Source organism: Lepidochelys olivacea, assembly GCF_965140295.1.
Source record: "Lepidochelys olivacea isolate rLepOli2 genome assembly, chromosome: 22".
Classification (NCBI taxonomy): Eukaryota; Metazoa; Chordata; order Testudines; family Cheloniidae; genus Lepidochelys; species Lepidochelys olivacea.
The window spans coordinates 14,114,006-14,134,687 of NC_140432.1; positions in this window are offsets into that span (position 1 = coordinate 14,114,006).

Sequence of the window (20,682 nt, forward strand, 5' to 3'; positions counted from 1 at the left end):
AAATTAATTCCAATTCAGCAGTCTCTCGTTGGAGTCTATTTTTGAAGTTTTTTTGTTGAAGAATTGCCACTTTTAGGTCTGTAATCGAGTGACCAGAGAGATTGAAGTGTTCTTTGACTGGTTTTTGAATGTTATAATTCTTGACGTCTGATTTGTGTCCATTTATTCTTTTACGTAGAGACTGTCCAGTTTGCCCAATGTACATGGCAGAGGGGCATTGCTGGCACATGATGGCATATATCACATTGATAGATGTGCAGGTGAACGAGCCTCTGATAGTGTGGCTGATGTGATTAGGCCCTGAATAGATATGTGGACCCCAGAGTAGTTTTGCTGTGAGTTAGGCAGAGCAACAAGAAAGGGAAAGTACATGTGTGTGTGTGTGTGTGTTCCTTCTCTGCTCATGAACAAATATCCTTCCCTCAAATATTCAAGATTTATCTCCCCTCTGTCCCAGCATACGGGCAGCTTGCTTAGTGCACAGGGCATCTGCACTCTGTGCACTGGCTGTCGGCTGACCAAATTTATTGCTTTATCCTGTGCAACAAAACTGTACTGACCCTATTGTGCCTGGAGCCTGCTATTCCCAAGAAAGAAAGAGGTAAAGCAGGCTTTGCCCCTTAATGTAGTTAGATGGAGACAAGAATTGTTACATTTGGCTCGCAGAGAATCCTGATCTGTTCTGTAAGACTGAGGAGCCCGATCCAATAAAGTCAATGGAAAGACTTATTAGATCAGGCCCTACAGGTCTTGAGAGCTCCCAAATTATTACAGTATGGGTGAATGTCCTCCCTTTCCCTTAGTTATTTTTAGTCCTCAGGCTTTTAATTTATTTTTGCTACTACTATTTGGCAGGGCATATTTTTGCATCCCTTATTATCATTTCCACTTTGCGTCAGGAAGATAAATTTATCCTCATCTCAGGCTTCCTATTGTTATGAAATGACAAAGTTAAACACAACTTATTCACAGATTGCTCATTCAGTGATTAGCATGTCACTTAGAATGGAGCATTAACATTGTGGGATTAGTTCACTCTTGCTATTTATATAATTCTTTACAGGAGCCTTCAATTTTCTTTCATTTAAAGGTGGGGAAATGAAAGAAAAAAATCCCCTCAACAATTTTCTTGTTTATTAAAATATTTCTGAAGAAACCTTTTTTCTGAAAGTGGTGTGAAGGCTTCTTAGCTTGAGTTACTTTTAACCAGATCAAAGAGAGTCCAGGAGACTATATTGTAGGGAAGAATGTTGCACTAGATCCTAATGGGATTAGACAAGTGTGATCTAAAAGACAGGTATGATTCCACTTGGATAGTGGTTCGAATGATTCCAGTGCCTTTGTTAATCAAGTACATAACTCTCTGTGTAAATGCTTCGTTAATGTTGTAGATAGTTTTTAGCCCCATTGGCTGATTTCCTTAAGTACAGAATGAATTAAGTGTCGTCGGTGCCCAGTCATATTGTCCTTATAAACATCTATTGTCTTCAAAGTACATCTTTTCTGAGTGAGGCCTGTTGGGTCAGACCTCTTGGTCTACAACTTCAAAAGTGCCTAGTGATTTTGGAGAACGTTTTTGGTGCCCAACTTGGGACACTCTAGGCCTGTTTTTCAGAAGCCAAGTGCTCAGCACTTTGTGAACATTAAGCCCATGGAAGGTCTCTTGGGTTGGGGACTCAAAATCAGAGACTTTCATAATCACTAGCCTCTCTTGCAAATGTAATCCCCATAGTTTCTCTCTCTAGATATCCCTATAGTTTCTCAAAAAGAAAAGGAGGACTTGTGGCACCTTAGAGACTAACCAATTTATTTGAGCATGAGCTTTCGTGAGCTACAGCTCACTTCATCGGAATAGTTTCTATTACCATAGCATCTGAGCATCCGGCTGTAGAGTGTCCTAAATTGATATTAACAATTCACTTTGCTTGCAGGTTAACCCCCAAAATAATTATCTACTCGAGTCATGCTGAACCACTAGAATCATTCCAGGAAGAACTGCAGTATCTTAGAAAATTAGATTAAGTTGCACAGGTGTTTGATGGTACAGTACCATCCTGCTAAATTTCCTGGCACCATTCCTGTTCTTTCAAGTAAACAACTGATCCTTCCAGGAGCTGTACCCAATCCAGCAGTGTGCGGTGCACCCTCAACTCTGATTTGATTTCAGAGGAGGATGAGCACACTCATCATTTCACAGGATGGAGAACTTGCCTGCTTACTCCAGACATAGACAGAAGAGTAGGTGGAGCAGTGTTTGCCATGCTCTCATAACTCCCTCAGCTCTATAATTAGAAGTTAACCAGATGGCCCCATCTAGTTCCAAACAGACATAAAGCAAAGTGGGCCAAAATGAGCTGGGTAACACAGATGGGACAGCAGCAAAAAGCTAGCAACCAACAAGAGATGGATACCCACAAGCTGCTAGGGTCTAACTCACTGAATCAAAAATCTGAGAGCATCAGCAGCTCTATGAAAAATGTTACCTGTGTGGCAACTTGGCTCATACAGCTCTAAACAGAGGTGGACGCTAATCAAATGGGTCCCATATTATGCCACAAACATCAGCTGGAACCCCCTCAAAATGTGCGCACACAAAAACCCTCCACCAGATGCATTTAGTAATCAAAGCCAGGTATTACTTGTAATTGTGCTTGACTGGTATGTTTTTAAAATATATTCAATGCATTGTCTTGCATTTTGTACCCCAAAATAGTTTAAAGATCTAAATTCACATACCAAGTGATAGATGAAGGATTAAAAATAAGAGCTGCAACCAGGAACTTCCCCCAATCCTTGTGTTTTCAGATAAGATTTGAAAACAGGCTGGAGAGTCAGTGGAGTGGAGAGAATCCAGCAGGCTGTTCTAGATGGCAGGAGCTGCAGAGGAGAAGGCTCTTGAACCAACAGAAGTGTGAAGGAGTATAGAGGAATTGGAGAAAGGGGCAAGAGATAATTGTGCCCAGACTTTTACATGCTGATGCACGCATATCTGTATTCATGGAGAGCCAGATCTCAGCTAGAGTAAATCAGCAAAGCTCCACTGAGGTCAGGAATTGAATCTGGCTCAGTATATACAGTTGAAGTGCCAAATTCGGATGTATGGCTAACAGCACAAATGGATCCTATAGATGGAACCAAAATGAACAGCTTTAGAGTCTCTCATTTCCAATAGGGAAACTGAAGACATTTGCAGTTAATTTTGTTCCTTTCGCCTGGCACACTCTCCTTAATAACCCACCCTTGCCTCAGATTTCCTGGCGTATGAAGTGAGAGCCATTTTCAATGTCTGCTGCTGTTTCCTCATTTGGAATACGCCACTCAGGTTAATTACAAGCTAAAATCCTCACACCAAAGTACCAGCCAATGCATTAGCATTTTCAGAAATGGGAGCACTTTACTTAGCATCCTTATAAACAGCAGTATCAGGACCACATATTAAATTCCCCCCTACCCCCCACTCCAAAAAATTATCTGAAACAATGTGTTCTGGTTTAGAAACAAGCCATCAAAGACAATCAGATAAAATTTGAGCCAAAGATGCTTCTCCTTCTCTGTGTGTTTGGCCTAGCAATGAAACCTAAAAGCAATTTATGATAATAGCTTCCCTATCTACTACAATAGTGGTGGTTTAATGAAGTGGCTTAAGGATACAGTGGCAGCCTTGTTTTTAGTGCATTACAGAAGCATCCAAAAGGGCACAGTCAGGATCAGGTGGTCTCATTGTGCTAGGAGCCATATAAACATATAGAAAGACATGGTCTCTGCCCCAGAGGGCTTACAATCTAAATAGAATAATGCTCTCTGCATTTCTGTAACACCTTTCACCCCAGGTGCTCAGGGCACCGTACAAACTATAATGAATGAAGCTTTGCAACCCTTGGTTGTGGTTAAGAAGTCCATTTCCCAATTTTACAGGAGGGGTAGACCGAAACTCTTACTCAAGGCCACACAATAAGTGATTGGAAAAGCCAGGAATAGATGCCAGGAGTTCTGATTCTTAGACCCCGGTTTAACACTGAAACGCATCACATGGGCTTTTATATCTTGTGTCTGAAGTGTCGTCAGTTCTAAATCCGTTTTTATTAGTAGCATTAAGGTAACGCCTAGAATCTGAAATTGAGGCCCCATCGGGCTCACCACAGAGCAAGAGCCCCTCCCTGCTCTGAAGAGATTATAATCTAAACTAACAAGGCGGAGGGTGTGGGAAAGGAAGAGTTATCTCCATTTTACAGATGAGCAGAGGCCCAGGGTTGGTTCAATGACTTGCAGAGTCAGGAATTGAACCTTGTTCTCCCAAGGCCCAGTCCTGCGCCTTAGCAACAAGAGTACAGCTATTCAATTTTATGAGCAGTAGCAGAATAATCATAGATCTGGGTTAGCTAGTTAGATACCTTTGAGCTAGTAATTGTTACAGATGGGTCTGGATCCCTTTTTCCAAACTTCAAGTGGGTTCAGCTTTGGTGTGCTCCAGTAGGAGCATCTGTTACAATGTCGCTTACCGTTGGCTTTCCAAGTTGAGGTCAACTCAGTCTGTGACCGATGGAGCAGCAGTGGTTTCTTCCCAGTCATGATCCCACACGTGATTTGAGCCAGCAGGTATTGAGACTGACTCTGAATCATAGACTTTAAGGGGACCATCATGATCATCTAGTCTGACCTCCTGCACACCTCAGGCCACAGAACTTCACACTCCTCACTCCTGCAATGGACCCATACTCTCTGGATGAGTTACTGAAGTCCAGAAATCTTGATTTAAAGACTTCCATTAACAGAGAATCCATCATTTACTCGAGTTCAAACCAGCAGGTGACCCATGCTCCATGCTACAGAGGAAGATGCAAACCCCCCAGGGTCTCTATCAATCTGAACTCGGGGAAAATTCCTTCCTGGCCCTAAATATTGTGATCAGTTAGACCCTGAGCGTGTGGGTGAAACTCACCAGCCAGACACCTGAGAGAGAATTCCCTGGGGTAACTCAGAGCCTCACCATCTAGTGTCTCAACTCCAGCCGTTGGGGATACGTGCTATGAGCAGTTGCAGCTGGGCCACATGCCATTGTAGGCAACCTCCTCAGTCCATCCCCTCCATAAACTTATCAGGCTCAGTCTTGAAACCAGTTAGGTTTTTTTGCCTCCACTGCTCTCCTTGAAAGGCTGTTCCAGAACGTCACTCCTCTGATAATTAGAAACCTTCCTCTAATTTCAAGCCTAACCTTATTGATGGTCAGTTCAGATTTATTTGTTCTTGTGCTGCCATTTAAAACTGATCATTGATGCAGAAGCTCTCGGTGTCGTTGTCCACCGCCGGTGATGGGTGTGCTTCTTTGCAACAAAGCTCCTATGTGCCAGGCCTGGGAAGTGCTAGGCACAGCTCATAGGCTGGAGCGTGCCATCTTATGCAAAAACCAGGAGGATCAGAGGCCGCTTCTGCTTGCCAAAGAAAGGGGCACCATCCCGTGCTACAACTGCTGTTGTCCTCATTGCTATTACAATCCCATTGGTGGTAGAATACCATCCCCTTTTGCACTCTTCTGACATTTGCCCCTGCTTGGTTAGATCACGTGGGCAACAGCATTGTCCTCGCTCTTTGTGCTTCTGGCATGTTTCAGGGGAGGTTCTGTTGGAGAGCTGGGCGGCGCTTGCTGGTGGAAGAGCTATTCTGTCCCTCTTTTCCGCAGGCCGCTCGTTCCCACGGAGCTGTTGCTGCTTGCTGACTAGAGAAGGCTGGGCACCGTAGCATAGATTTCCGAAGTGATCTGCATAGAGAGCTAGCCCTCACTCTTTCAAGCCGTTGTAGATTAGATGTAGAGATGCCACAGAGAGCTCTTCCTGTAATAGCTGGGGGTGTGCTTACCTCTGAGGGCCGTTCTTGTCGTAGTGCTGTTCAGGGATGTGAAGTCGTGTGCTGTAGACCATATCCACAATTACTATAGGAATTACATCCATGCAGGTAACTGGCACCAGAGACTTGTTCCTTCAACTCCGAAACACAGGCCTCTGCCACTTCAGCTAGCAGACAGCCTTCTGGCTGATAGTGGTATCAAGTCCCACATCCTCTCGGTGGGTGTAGTGATTAGAGGGCAACATCATTTGGCTGTATTGCCTAGTGGAGAGGTACTGGACTGGGACTCTGGAGATCTGGTTCGAGTCCAAGTTCTGCCACTGGCCTGCTGGGCAAGTCACGTCACCACTCCGTGACTCAGTTTCCCTATCTGTAAAATGGAGATAATGGTACTTTTTGGACCCTCCCAGCTTCCAAGAAACACTGAAAGCTGCTTCCACTCTTTCAGTGAGGGGCTCTTAAAATTGGAAGCAGTGTTGCGGTTTGCAAGTACTAAAGGCCAGCCCTCGTGCCATTAGACCATTTGTCCAGACTGGTTGTGTCTGAATAAGACAAATGTTTTTCTACTTGTAAACAGCCTGTGGGTGAGGATTCCCCATGCTGACTCCTTGATGGGAGTTATGCAGGTCCCCTGGCATTTCGTAGCCTGTTCCTATTTCTAAGGAAAGTGTTGACTGGCATCAAATGCAAAAAAGTAAGGTTGTGTCTATGTGCGAATACCCACTAGTCCCTCTGCCTGTTGGTATTATGAATGATTGATTGCAATTTGCACCAACCCATTTCTGCTGTGAGCCTAAAATAGCGTAAAGTCACCGTGCATGAGAGAATGAATTGATTGTTCCAGGCAGCAACGTTGTTAACTCCAGGAACTGGTTTGCTATATACTGCGCATTTTCTTAAAGTTGATGTGTGTTTTGCAAATGTCACTGCAACATCGTTTAGGCTCTTCTGTTGTGCACAAACTGCAGTGGCTTGCAGAGCCTTTTCTTACACATTGGTCTTTTGGGAATTGGGTGATATTTACCCAGCGGACCTTAGTTGCATTCTGGGGACTGCTGGGTGTTAAAAATCTGTCCTACAAATACAGTGGTTCTTATGAATCCAGTCAGTAATTCTCCTGGAACACACGAATTTATGCAGCACAGGGGCCCCGGCGATGTAGTTGTCCAGCACGTCTAACAATCCTGATGATCTTTGTAAAACTTGCTTTGCTCATGCAGCAGCCCAGATGGCTTGATGTTGCCATTTTTTCTCCTTCCAGATACCCAAAGGCGTTGGTGCACATTATGCACTAATTAGCTACACAGTTCCAGTATTAAGAAATGAGCTGCATTGGGTTATTAAAGCATTGCAGTGTGTCAAACAGCAAAACACCCCTTTTACATCCCTGGAACTGGGCATGAAATGGAGGATTGGCTGGTTCAGGAGGTTGGTAATGCAATATGGAGCCTTCCACGCTTGAGCTCAGCTCCGTGATGGCAGGAAGTTTGCCGCCCACTGACAGCTGTTTGGTGGCCGATGTGAAATGGTTGCTTGCTCTTAGTCCTGTCAGAAAGGTGTCACAAAACCCACAGCACAGCTGGGACTAGCTGGCCCTTTGCCAGCAGTCTTTGGAAGGGAACAAGGACTGAATGAGCCCACGAAACATTCTCAGCCTTTCCCAGGGGATCTCTCAGGTCAAGGTTGATGCAATGGGGAGGGAGCTTGAACCACCCCTGCTGACACCGCACTTGTTATGGAGCGTCCTTGAAGCCCCAGTTCTGCAACTTCTCGAAAGAGGATGTACCCACTCACAAACAATTGCAGAATCAGGGCCTGTCAATTCAGGCCTTTCAGGATCAAAACAGCCTTGCATTAAACGACAATCCCACCCCACCCTGTTTGGAAACACTTGCTCCCAGGCTGAGAAACTGACTGTAGGCCAAATTTTAGTCCGGAATAATTTTACTGTTAGCCAAATTGTGGACCCTTTTCTAAGAGGAGCACATAGTGCAACGGGAAACCAGACTCTTCTCCAGATGAGAGAGTGCTCTACTCACCAGCAGCCAAAGCCAGCCTCATAAAAGGCAGAGAGCCTGACTCTCAGTGGTGCTGAGCTCCCATAATTCCTCATGTCATCTATGGGAGCAGCAGGTGCGTGCATCACCTTTGCAAATCAGGCCCAACCCAAGCAGCCGCTTCAGGACATGCAGCTGAAACTCTCTTCAGTGCAAGAGAAGAATGATTTGTTTGCAGTTCTCTAGCAGGCTGGTTCTGAGGCTCTCCAGATACTCCAGGTGCGAGGCAAATATTATTTCCCTTTTACAGGTGGATAAATCGAGGCACGGGGTATTATTGTTGTTTATTTGTATGACACTAGCTCCTAGGAACCCCAGTCCTGGGCAGGATCCACTGGCCAGTACCGCCTGCAGGACTAGAGGGACTGTATTCTGAGGGCAAAGGGAAGTGTGTTTCTCACAATTGCATGAAAACTCTGCTGTTGGATGGCAGTTTCAGGACCCCAACTATGGAGGCACAGGTCAAGGCCTGGGCCTGGGTTGCAGGGGGCTTGAGAACGTGGCCCGAGTTCAGTCCAGAGGGGCAAGGTCAGTGGCAGCTGTCTGTATCAGTGTCGCACAACAGGGACATTTGGAGTCGAGGTTGATGACCTACACCGGGCTGGAGCTACGTGAGCCAGCCAGAGTAGAGCCAAGTGGAACCGAGGCAACAGAAGCGGAGCAGGGGACTAGGAACCGAGGCTGGGTGAGGTGTCAGGAGTCGGGCGGGGAACCAGGATGAGGAGTCAGGCCACGTATCAGGAGCAAGGCTGGGGCCAGGAACCAGGAGCAAAGCAAAGTATCAGTAATGCACAGGAGGGTCTGTTTGCAACAGCAAGCCAGGGAGGGATTTGCCAAGGTGCGCAGACAGCCTCTAGGTGTTTTCCCTAGCCTTAAATAGCATGCCTGGGCCAATCAGGGAAAGTGGTAGGCTCTGCCAGTCAGGACCTCCCTGGGCAGGACATCCAGTGGTGCTTGAACCCATCGGGCTCCTAGGCTGCTGTTCCCACTTCACCAGAGCTGGTGGGTGGCAGTGTGGTCACGGCAGCCACCCAGGAGCCAGCAGATCCAGATTCCAGACCCCTGGATCCTTACAAACAGCCCCGTATATTACTTGTTGTTTGGGTTGTGGTAGTGCCGAGGAGCCCTAGTTATAGATGGGAACCCCATTGTGCTAGGTGCTGTACAAACAAAGAACAATAAGACAGTCCTTGCTGGAAAAAGCTTGCAACCTAACTGTGAGACAAGAGACAACAGATGGATAGCGAGAGAGAGATGGGCAGACACAAGGAAACCATGAGAGAATATTGGGTCAGCACGCCAGGCAGCGCTCTCAGCACTGGTATTGATGTGACTTGCCCAATATCACACGCATTGTCCACGTGGCGAATAGAAGTGAGGAGTCCTAATTATCTGTCCTTTGCTCATGCGACTGCTTAAGTTACTGAGAAGCACAGTAACCTCGTAAAATGTGTGTTATGGATAAGTTCCTGCCTGGAATTTGAATAGCATAGTCTTAGGCTGAAACTTGGACCCATCTGTCGTGGACCCATTAGCGTTATTATTCTGCTCAGAAGCCTTCAAGCATTTCCAAAGTTTCTCTCACAAATAGCATGTATGCATTTCACAGTCTATAATAGTCTCTGCTAAGGGCATCCTAGAGGAGATAAGGTATCATATGATTTATTGGTGGCCTTGTTGGGGGCCATTTATTCATTGTGGAGTATGAGATGTGTTTTATAAACAGCTGTGGTATGTTGCCAAAGAATAAGTGTCTAATTTCCACCAGGATTGTTGCAGATATGTCCTGTGATGAAATTCACAACTAGGCATAAGTTATGCCTTTTATTGCCGTAATTTTCTGAAGGCAAGGTTTTAACAACATGCTGTATAAAATCCATTCCATGCACTAAAATTCACTCACCCTTTTGCTGGGCTTTGTCTTTATTAACCAAGAAATCAGCAATAAGGTAACAAAGTTTAGTTCAAACCTTCTCCCCAAGCTTTGCTGTACCTCCTTCAAAGGACTGCTCAGCCCACACCCTGTTCCTCAATGTCTAGAGAGCCACTCCCACCTCTCTTACATCAGTAACAAGTTGCCTCCCTCAGTGAGTCAGCAGAATCTTAATTCTTGATACTTAGTATCTGATCACCTCACAATGTTTAATGTATTTATCTGCAAAACATCTGTGAGAGGTAGGGATGTGCTATTAGCCCCATTTTACAGATGATACCGCCACTCATTGGGGGTGGTTTAATTATGCTGGCAGGAGAGCTCTCTCCTGCCGGCATACAGCAGCTACACAGAAGACCGTACAGCTGTGTCGCTGTAAGGTCCATAGTGTAGACATAGCCTAAGTGACTTGCCCAAGGTCACAAAGGGGTCTATGGCAGAGCACGAAGGGGTCTCCTGAGTCCCAAGCTTGTGCTCTAACCAAGTGAACCATCCTTCCCCTTTCACAGCAGGATCAACACTTGCAAGTAGGGTGGAAAGAAAAGGAGGACTTGTGGCACCTTAGAGACTAACCAATTTATTAGAGCATAAGCTTTCGTGAGCTACAGCTCACTTCCTCAGATGCATATCGTGGAAACTGCAGCAGGCTTTATATATACACAGAGAATATGAAACAATACCTATTCCCACCCCACTGTCCTGCTGGTAACCAGCAGGACAGTGGGGTGGGAATAGGTATTGTTTCATATTCTCTGTGTATATATAAAGCCTGCTGCAGTTTCCACGATATGCATCTGAGGAAGTGAGCTGTAGCTCACGAAAGCTTATGCTCTAATAAATTGGTTAGTCTCTAAGGTGCCACAAGTCCTCCTTTTCTTTTTGCGAATACAGACTAACACGGCTGCTACTCTGAAACCTGTCATTAAGTAGGGTGGAGTGTTTCAGGCAAATGCTGCCAGTCGTTTACCCTCTAGGGTATGTTATTCCATTGAAAGTAAGCAATCAGCTTAATAAATTGGTGTCCTGAGGGTGTGGGGGGGTGTCTGACTTTTCTACTTGTGCATTAACATCTTGTTGTCAGAGTAAAGGTCTAAGTAATGAGTTTGAGTTTACAAGGAAAAATCTGAACCACTTCTCGTCTATCATGTGAAACTGTTGTTTAAAAAGAGGTCAAAGATTCTTGGCATCTGGCCTTCCCCTTCATCAAATATGAAAAACTCTCTTAATAATTAAACAGGTTTTCCACACACTTAGTGATACAGACATGTAGAGAGCCAGCCACAAATAACAAACAGTAATGCTATACTGCAGGGGACTCCCCCAAGCCGTTCAGATTACCGAATCAGTGCAGTCTGTCAGCTCACGAGCATGTTTCTTGGAGCCTGTTCAGAGGCATTGCTGTGTAAATCTTGTGTTTGTAGTCCTTAGATTGATGGCTTTGTTCTGCTGACCTTGCGGGAAATAAAAAGAACAACATGTGGGTCCCTCAGAGAGTCTGACAATGCGATGGGGTCAGGAAGTGCTTACCTGTGTGGTTAGGGAAAGAAAATTTCAACCGTTTTTTGGAGCGGGTGGTTATCAGGGCATTCTTCTGGTTGGGGTGGGGATCATGGCTACAACATAATGGGATACTGTTGGAGCTGTACCTCCAAATACTGGGACCCGGTGGACCCACACATCTGGGCATGTATCTAGGGCCAGCCTTGGCAGTGATGCTCAGTATGTGACCTTAAAGGCTCAGAAACAAGAAGGCAAATAAAAACAGCCCTAACTGACTGAAAAATCATAGGGTTTTTTTAACACGCTCTCATTGTTTTGGCGATCTTAAGGTTGGCACTACTCTATATCACTTATGTCAGGTCAGACTTAAAATGCTTTCATCTCAGTCTCAGCATTTTTCAGCCACCACCAATAGTTACTAAGCCCAGAAAGCAGCCCAGCTGGGTTCCATTCTTAGAAGAGGAGCTGGTTGGAAGCTGGGAATTTGAATTCTGCAGGAAGCTCCAGCCTTTTGAAATTTGCTTTCGTTCCCATTCAGAACGAAAAGTCCAAATTTCAGAATTGACAGTGGAACAGAAATTCCGGAAAATGTTGATTTGGAAACCGTTCAGTGTTTCCATTTTGAGAACGCTGCGTTGTTTCGTTTGGAGAATGTTGAAACCTTTTGTAAAGATGTTTCATTTGGATAATGCTGAAACATTGTAAGATAAACATTAAAAATACATAAACATATGACAATCAATATTTTCATAGAAGAGAAGTCTAAACTAAATGAAACGAAATGATAAGAGTCAAAAATGTTTTGTCTTGTTGAAACAAAACCTTTGGACACCAAGGAAATGAGAAAGTGGAAAGAATTGGCATGTTCCCCTGGAATGTTTTGATTTTGACAAAAGTGTGCTTTTCCCGGCATGAAACTGTTCCATTAAAAAAAAGTTTCAGCCAGCTCTACTCAGAATGAAGACACTCAGCTTCCTTATGTTACGCTGTTTCTGAATCTTCAAGGCAATGCACGATGTTGGGCTCTGCAGGCTCTAATCTCTTTATACGTTTTTAAATCCTGCATCCACCCAAACTTGTGTATTCTCTCAGTTAAAGGGACATGCATCTCCATGCCCAAATGATTGTGTGACATCAAGGTCATAGGTCAAAGATGAGACTTGATTACAGAAAGACTTCCTTTCCTTCAATATTTAATGATCTGAGTGGGGTCAGTCTACCTGTGTGAATGACTTATGCATCTGACAGGTTTCAGGGTAGCAGCCGTGTTAGTCTGTATTCGCAAAAAAGAAAAGGAGGACTTGTGGCACCTTAGAGACTAACAAATTTATTTGAGCATAAGCTTTCGTGAGCTACAGCTCACTTCATTGGATGAAGCTCACGAAAGCTTATGCTCAAATAAATTTGTTAGTCTCTAAGGTGCCACAAGTACTCCTTTTCCTTATGCAGCTGAATGACTTATGTGTTTTCATTTCATCTCCTCCGCACCTTTTTATTAAGTATTATTTATTTACATGGTTGTATTCCTGCCACTGTCATCAGTCCCAGCAGCAGAAGTTTCTGGCTCAGACTCCAATCCCCCAATCCTTTGCAACATTAGGGAAATGTCTCTTGGCTGGGGGACCGACTGGCTGGGGACTGACTGGCTAAGCGGCAGTTCTGCAGAAAAGGACCTGGGGATTACAGTGGACAAGAAGCTGGATATGAGTCAACAGTGTGCCCTCATTGCCAAGAAGGCCAACGGCATATTGGGCTGCATTAGTAGCAGCATTGCCAGCAGATCGAGGGAAGTGATTATTCCCCTCTATTCGGCACGGGTGAGGCCACATCTGGAGTATTGAATCTAGTTTTGGTCCCCCCACTGCAGAAGGGATGTGGACAAATTGGAGAGAGTCCAGCGGAGGGCAACAAAAACGATTAGGGGGCTGGGGCACATGACTTACGAGGAGAGGCTGAGGAAACTGAGGTTATTTAGTCTGCAGAAGAGAAGAGCGAGGGGGGATTTGATAGCAGCCTTCAACTACCTGAAGGGGGTGGGGGTCCAAAGAGGATGGAGCTCAGCTGTTCTCAGTGGTGGCAGATGACAGAACAAGAAGCAATGATCTCAAGTTGCAGTGGGGGAGGTCTCGGTTGGATATTAGGAAACGCTATTTCACTAGGAGGGTGGTGAAGCACTCGAATGGTTCCTTAGGGAGGTGGTGGAATCTCCATCCTTAGAGGTTTTTAAGGTCAGGCTTGACAAAGCCCTAGCTGGGATGATTTAGTTGGGGTTGGTCCTGCTTTGAGCAGGGGGTTAGACTAGATGACCTCCTGAGGTCTCTTCCAACCTTGATAGTCTATGATTCTATGAAATGTCCAACTACCCAGACACATTAGGCTTGGCATTTTGTAACCATGTTGACTTTTCTGTTCCATCCGTCAGATGGGGATAATACTTCCCCAACTCCCATGAGGTGTTACCAGGCTAAATGACTGTGTCTGATGTATTTTGAGATGCTTGGGTCAAAGGCCATTTTCCATCGGATTATTGGAGCTGGTCAGAAAATGAGCGGGGGATGAAAATTTCAACTTTTTGTCAAAAAACCAGAAATGCGAAAACTTTTTGATATTTTTTTTTTCAGTCAAAACATTGTCGATGTTGGTTTTCCAGTGAAAAACCAACAACTCCTGAGGTGAGAAAATGCTTTCTGCAAAGTTTTATTCTGCCAGAGACCCAGTTTTCTGATGGGGAAAAAAAATGTAGATGGAAAATTTTCCATCAGTCCTGTGTCTTGTCAGCATGATTGTCGGCATGCTCCAGTCAGTCGGCTGCTGGACTGGGACTCTAGAACCCTGGGTTCTAGTCTAGGCTTGGCCATTGGCCTGCTGGGTGACGTTGAGCAAGTCATTTTCTCATCTCTGTGCCTCAGTTTCCCTGTCTGGCACAATGATATGGATCTTCTTTGTAAAGCACTTGAGATCTACTGAGGAAAAGGCCTCTCTTACAGCGAAGTATTATTTATTATAATTTTGAGAAGATCTGGCTCCCCTACGTACCTCCACTGATCCATCAAGCCAAGCGTCCTTCCTTTGGCACTTGCTAATATATTATCCATATTGTATCTTGCCACCTCTATCAATATGTCTGTGAAAAAATTCCTTTTTGATTCCTGCAGTGGTAACTTTATACCATGAATCAGATTTGATCACCCTTGTCTTAACTTTCATAAATTCTTATGAATTCAACTCCTGTGCATGAAAGGAGAGAGAGGGAGAGAGATAGATGGCTGCTTATCACCTGCTTTATTTTTTAGCGGCATTCACTTCTTTCATTGCATTACCGGGAACCATCAAAACACCTGCATGGTAGTTCAGCTCCTGTATATAAGGTACTGTCACGTACGGGTAGTTCTGTAGCTGGGTTAATATCCTCACCACATACTATATGTGGTCAGTCTCAAATGTTCTCTAGTATTTTCTTGAGGGGATTTTCAGTGAGGGAACCTAGTGTTTGGGAACACTCGCTTGCTGTAATCCGTTGTCATCAGCAGCCGCAATAATGATGTCCCAAGTATCTTGTACTGAATGCAAACTATATTAAAAAGAAAGGGGGAGATATTAGCTAATGAGGGCTTTGCAGGGAATAAAAAATATAGAAGAGGAATGAAAGTTCAGGAAAGTTGGAATGTGAAATTCTATTTCAGACAGAACTATTTTGTCCCAGCTAATTAGGACACATTTAAAAAAAATTCAGTGAGACATCATATAATGTCTATACTAAAATAAAATTGCATTCAGTCATAATATTGTTACTTCTGATGACCTGAGCAGTTAGCCATATTCAAGGGGTTGGGGAGTGGCCCAGAATGCAGTAGGAATCCAACAGCAGGACAGTGAGCAAATTGGTGTTTCTTTGCTCACTGTTCCAAGTCTGCCTTTCAGCCAGCACTCTGCGCCCAAATAGCTTTCTCTCAGAACTACATTACCACTTACCAGTGCTACTGTTACTGTCTGTTTTGCTTTCTGGCTGCTTTTGAGCCTGTCTTACTTTTCTTTTTCACACACAAACACATGCAATGCCCAGCCAAGCCCCTATCCACATAGTGAATATTCCTCCGTGGCCTTGGATGTGCCTTCATTTTGGCTGGCAGCTGTTACACCCAACCATAACAACAAGTTTTAACCCAACCTATAACAGTATCATAAATCCTTATCAATACAGAGTGCATCAGGATTGTCGCTGGGTCTTCACAGGAACTCACTCAATAATTGAATCTCAGATGGAGGAGATAATGAAATCTGGACCAAGGAAAATGGGAAGCTCAGAGCTTGGGAAAGGGACATTGGTTCTTTATCCACAACGGGAATCTGGCTTGGATCAATAGTGACCAGAAGTTACCATTGTTGGAGCTATCTGGTGATCTACATGAATTAACTCGGTGGTCTCAGCATAGCTTCTAGCAGACAGATGTCCAGATCTACCATTGGCACCCATTGGCCCTGTGGATGACCTTCTCAGGTCTTGGCCACGTTAGGAATGTGCCCTGATCCCAGCAGGCAGGGACTGGCCATTGGTTTGCTGGAATTGGGCCTCAGACATGAAGACTAAACTCTTAGAAGTGGTTCTATGCATCTCAACGTTGAAGAACGCTTGCCTGCCCCGGCCCCTGGCCATTTTATATCTGTTCTGTGGATCAGTAGAGGATTCCATTGCCCCAGGGTGTCAGTTCGTCTCTAAATGCAGTCAATATATCTATATTAGTCTATATTTTTAAAAACGGCTTGATCAAATTTGTAACACTTAAAATGCTACAATGGCACAGCTGTGGGGCTCTTCAGTGTGGACACCACTTTTACTGATGTGACTGGTTCTCTTGTCTGCTGAACTCTGTCATAGGCCCTGTACTGCTCACTAGACCTAGAGCAGAAAAAACATTTTGATTCCCTTATTGACATTTCAAATTTAAAAAAAGAAAAAACATGATAATTTTGACCAGCTCTGTTGTTTAGTGGAAATTTCATTTTTACCTCAAGCTGTAGAATCTTGTGTGTCTGGATCAGGGGATATGACTTCCATCCTCATTGCTAGCATGAAATTCCAAAGGGCAGGAATAATGACTGTGAAAGTCCAGAGTCACCAGAGATGTGTCACACAATATTCTTGTGAGGTGTTGACTTTTTCACACCTTACCTCCTGTTAGGCTGAGATGAGGGCATACCCTGGCATGTGATATCTGGAGTAGGCTTGGTTTTTAATCAAGAGCACCTTTGTGGAATGATCAGAAGTGGCTTTGAATAACGTCAGTGCTGAATCAAATGTCACAGCACACTCCTCTCATCTTTTCTCAGTACATTTTATGATATCGAGTCACTTCTGTTGTGGGAAGCTGGCATTGTAACAACCAGGCAATCATGTGTGAGGTGAGAGAATTTAACTTGCCATTTCTAAATTGAATGAGTCAAATAGCCTGCTAAACTCCTTGAATGTTGTCCTAACTTTCTAAGGAGTTATGTCGCAGGAACTTGTTGCTGATTATTATTTGTTAGGAGCTCTCAAGTAATTGGCCAAGTCATGCTGCGTACTTGGCCATTTGGTGGGAGTAAGAATGCTTTAACCTAATGAAGTTGCTCTCGCACTGAATCTTTTGTGAGAACAGCCGCACCACGCAAGCTTATATTTGATCTCATGGCAGCTAGAAGTGTGAAAGGCAGCCATCTGGCTGTGTAGGAGGAAAGGGTTTTAAAACATTCCTCTCTGCCCTATCACAGAACTGGATTTGGGTTTACCTGACTCTCACTGGGGAGGAGGGAGACAAAAAATGTGATGTTAGGTGCTTGATGCTCAAACTTATTAACCTGAGAAGCTACCTAAGAGCCCCATTCTTCCACCTTGCTCTTTTGAGTCATCCTCATTCATGTGAGTAACACCTTCAACTGCATGAGTCAGGGTTACTCAGGTCTGCAAGGGTGGGACAATCTTCCCCTAAACTTGTACCTAATATAGAATCAGCATTCAGTACCACTGCTCTAGCACAATGGAGGAGAGCGAGCCAGGGAGGAGGTGATTGCTGCTTAATTGTTGTTTGTTCTCTTCTTTATTCACCTCTCAATCTACCTGATTTACTGGCCTTCAGTCAAAGGATTCCCCTTTGCTTCCCACTGCTGATTTGCTTTGCCTTTGCATTCCTAATATTGGACAGGTCTTTTTATTGGTTTAGGGTGGGATATTCAGAGGGCCCTAAGGGAATTAAATATCCAGTTCACGAACCCAGCTGCAATATTTGCCAACACTCCTTTGGCCTCCCTGGCTGCAAGTTGGCCAGGAGCAAATGCAGAAAACCCAGCAAAGGAACATCTCCTGCTAGTCTTTGTCCAACCTGACTGGTGCCAGCAGCTATTAGTAACCTTGCATGTGACCCTGTTCTTGCCAGATCCTTGTCACGACCTATTTGCTGACATTACTATCCTGGACTCTTTTATTTCCTTCCTTGCATTTTTGTAGATGATTCCTCTAGACAGGCCCTATCATAATAAATCACTGATCTGTAGCCAACAGAGTATCAGTAACACCTGCCTCACAGGTATATGGGTCCCTAGAAATTGACCTTTGAACTATTATGCTCAGCACTAAACCGATGCGCTCATGCAATCAATGTATCCCATGCCCTGGTCGTACCTGAGTTTGGCATCACAAGTCAGCTGCCAAACAGTCCCCTCATACAGCTTTATGCAAAACAAACCGAGCCCCGAAATGCCCGTTTATAGATTGGTAGATTTTAAAGCCAGAATTAATGGCAGTCGAGGTTGGATTAGAGCTGGGTGAAAATTTGGGCTTGAAACGTTTTTTCTGTAAAAATAAATAAATGTGGCTTTAATGAGGCAAACATTTCACCAATTGTTTGGGTCAAGAAAACAAAAAGGAAAAACAAGAAAGAAAGAGAGAAACCCTAAGAAAAGTCAAGAAAATCTGAGTGTTACTCTTCAACATTTTCAAAATGAAACCCTTTTTTTGGGTTAGAAACCATGGTTTTTGTTTCAAAATTTCCTTTAATTTTATTTGTCCATCAAAAATGTTTTGAAAAGATCGAACACAAAATGGTTCATTTGACTTGAACCTTGGGCTTTTTTGTTTTTTGTTTTTTTTTAACTTTGTGATTTGCTAAAAATTTCCCCCCAAAATTTGGCTCTGGTCCTGCCTGACCAGATTTTTTTTTTTCTTTTGAGGTTTTTGGAATTGTCAGTGACCCAGCCCAGTCCCTTCTTCACCCCGGTTAGTTCGGATTCTTCATTCTTCTTTCACTTCTGTTGTTATTCCCTTGTTCACTGGCTTTTTGCAGATGTGATTTATTTGCATGAAAGTCGAGAGCAAGGAGTTAGGTGCACTGTAATGAACTGGTGGCCCTGGCTCATGCACTGTGTGGAAAAGGGAGAAAGGGACCTTCGGGGGGGGGAGGGGGGCAGTAGGGGAGATTGGACAAGTGGGGACCAGAACAGGGTCCTTGCAGAGGGGAGGGGGGACCAGAATTTGCTCTCCCCTCCCCCAAGAAATATCTGAATTGGTGCCACTGTCTAATGGGTAGGACAGTGGGCTGGGACTTGGAAGAGCTCAGTTTGATTCCCAGCCCTGCCACAGACTCCCTGCGGGGCCGTGAGCAAGTCCTGTTGTCTCTGTGGGCCTCAGCTCCCCATCTGTACAGTGGGGATAATCCTTCCAAGGGTGCTGTGAGGAGCTTGGATGTGGTGGTGGGAAGAGGCATATAAGTACCTAAATGGATAGAGAAGAGGGGAGCTCATGTTATGACAAAGGTCACCAAAAAATGCTCCTCAGGGTGCTGTTCCAATACTCCCCCACACCTCCACGGAGCTCTCTAATCACTGAGGTTTTGTGGTCTAGATCCCAAGGGGCAGCCCCAGCCTGTCCGCTCTCAGTCCTCACAGAACAGAGAGAGGCTTTTTAGTTATTCTGATCTTCTATCATGATCGCCATGAAGGGAGATGGCGCTGGGGAAGTATTAACGGCACCATGAAGCAGGGCTGCTACATCAAAGCCCTGCCCTCCGGACACTGTCTGCACATTGTGTCTTGTGCTGTTTCCCAGCTGGATGGAAAGGTCAGCCAGACAATTACAGTTCAGATATTTCATCGTTTACTCCTGTGTCCTGGAGCTTTCTCTCTGGCCAGAAAAACATCTCTTCATTTTAGCTCTTAGGGTAGCTTGTTCTGTTCTCAGAGCCAGCCAGAACTATGTTTCTTGGGCATTAATTAGATATTTTTAAAGTTCTCAAAAGGTATTTAATAGGAAATGGTCATTAAAAATGCGTACTATGTATACTGTGCGGGTACATCTCTATCTATATCAATTTAAAATATCTGAGGCAGAGGCCATCTTTTTGTTATATATATGTACAGCACCTGGCACAAAGGTCCCTGACCCTGCGCCTCTAGGAGCTACTATAAAAACAATATTTGCACAAGACTATAACAGGGTTCAAAAAAGAACTAGATAAATTCACGGAGGATCGGTCCATCGATATCTATTAGCCAGGATGGGCAGGGATGGTGTCCCTAGCCTCTCTGTTTGCCAGAAGCTGGAAATGGGTAACAGGGGATGGATCACATGTTCTGTTCATTCCCTCTGATGCACCTGGCATGGGCCACTGTTGGAAGACAGGATACTGGGCTAGATGGACCTTTGGTCTGACCCAGTGTGGCCGTTCTTATGTTCATTGGTATGTGTGTGATGAGTGTGGAGGGGGAGTTTAGATAAACACAGACGCATACTTAAGTGTGTTCAATCCAAGCCGCTCAAAGTTCTTTGTCATTATTAACAAATTTAGCCTCACAAACAAGAATCTTTACTTCATTTTTATAGATGAGACACAGAGAGGCGAAGTGATTTGCCCAAGGACACAGAGTAAGTCAGTGCTCGACTGCAGACTAGAACTCCAGATCTCCTTGTCTCTGTTGAAACTTCCAAGAAGGGGACTGATTACTGTTTTAAAAATAAGTCTTTAAAAAAATATCCCTAGAAGATCACCATGTATACAACAACATTATCTAAGGGGAGTATTTTGCTCTTAGGCAAACCTGTAGCAGCACTGACAAATCAGATGGAAAATGAGAATTTTAATAGAGCGTGTATGAGCAGTTTGAGTCATCTGTGTTTGATAGATAGTTGAATCATTTTGTCTTTTTAAAAGAAAGGTGAATTAGCTCTGATGTCTGTCTTGACAGGTGATCACAGAAATACCGATTAGCCCCGTCTGATTAAACAGGAGGTGAGGCATGTGCTAAATACACTTGATGATTTACTCAGATTAATTTTTCTGATCTTGCTTGGAAGCCAGTTAAAGGTTGGCTTTAATGCAGTGG